The sequence below is a fragment of the Berghia stephanieae genome, chromosome 11 (genome assembly GCF_034508935.2).
Source record: "Berghia stephanieae isolate SIO BIC M18660-M18661 chromosome 11, UCSD_Bste_1.3, whole genome shotgun sequence".
Taxonomy (NCBI): Eukaryota; Metazoa; Mollusca; class Gastropoda; order Nudibranchia; family Aeolidiidae; genus Berghia; species Berghia stephanieae.
Window position 1 is genome coordinate 222,542 of NC_088370.1, and position 817 is coordinate 223,358.

Genomic DNA, 817 nt, shown 5'->3' on the forward strand with positions numbered 1-817 from the left:
AGCGATGCTTCAGTGGTTCGCTTCCTGGCCTGCTTAATCCGATTGGCGTCAGTAATCCAGAAGCATGATATTTGCATTTTTTTCTAAAGCATATCTCAATGACACTGTCTTCTTCTTCTTCTAGGTTCCATGCCTGGTCCAGGCTTCGGATACTGCATGAATTATCTCTCTCCATTCCTCCCTGTCTCTTGCTTTTTCAAACAGCTCTTGGATTGTTAGGTTGGTGAAGCCCTTCAGTTGGTCTATGAGTGTTTTTCTTTGTCTCCCCCGGGCGCGTTTACCAGGTATTTTTCCACAACTTGCCAGGTATTCATTCTTATCTTTCCTTACTATGTGTCCGAAAAAGGATAGTTGTCGATCCGCTATTAAGGGCATTAGTTTCCTTTGTTGGTATGTTTGTTTTAGCACTTCTTCGTTCGTTTTGTGTGCAGTATACGATATTCTCTGCATCCTTCTCAAGCACCACATCTCAAAAGCTTCAATGTTCTTTTGTGTTTCTGCATTTGTAGTCCAGCTTTCCAATGACACTGTACCATCATTATATATCAGCACTGCCAGCGCCACAGAGATTTCAACAGTTTTTAATCCGTGATATGACTTTTTTGGACACATTTTCGATACCAAACTATTCAACGACTCGTTAGCATTTTGCGTAAACCCGTCAAGGCAATTACGTAAAAGGTCGGGATGTGACAAGTCGCAGAAAACGGGCTTACACGCCTTCATAATCGCAGTTGATAGGCTATTGTCATGCGACCGTTTCGCAATCACCGCCCTATACTTACACCATTTTTCATCGCATAGATTATGGTACGGC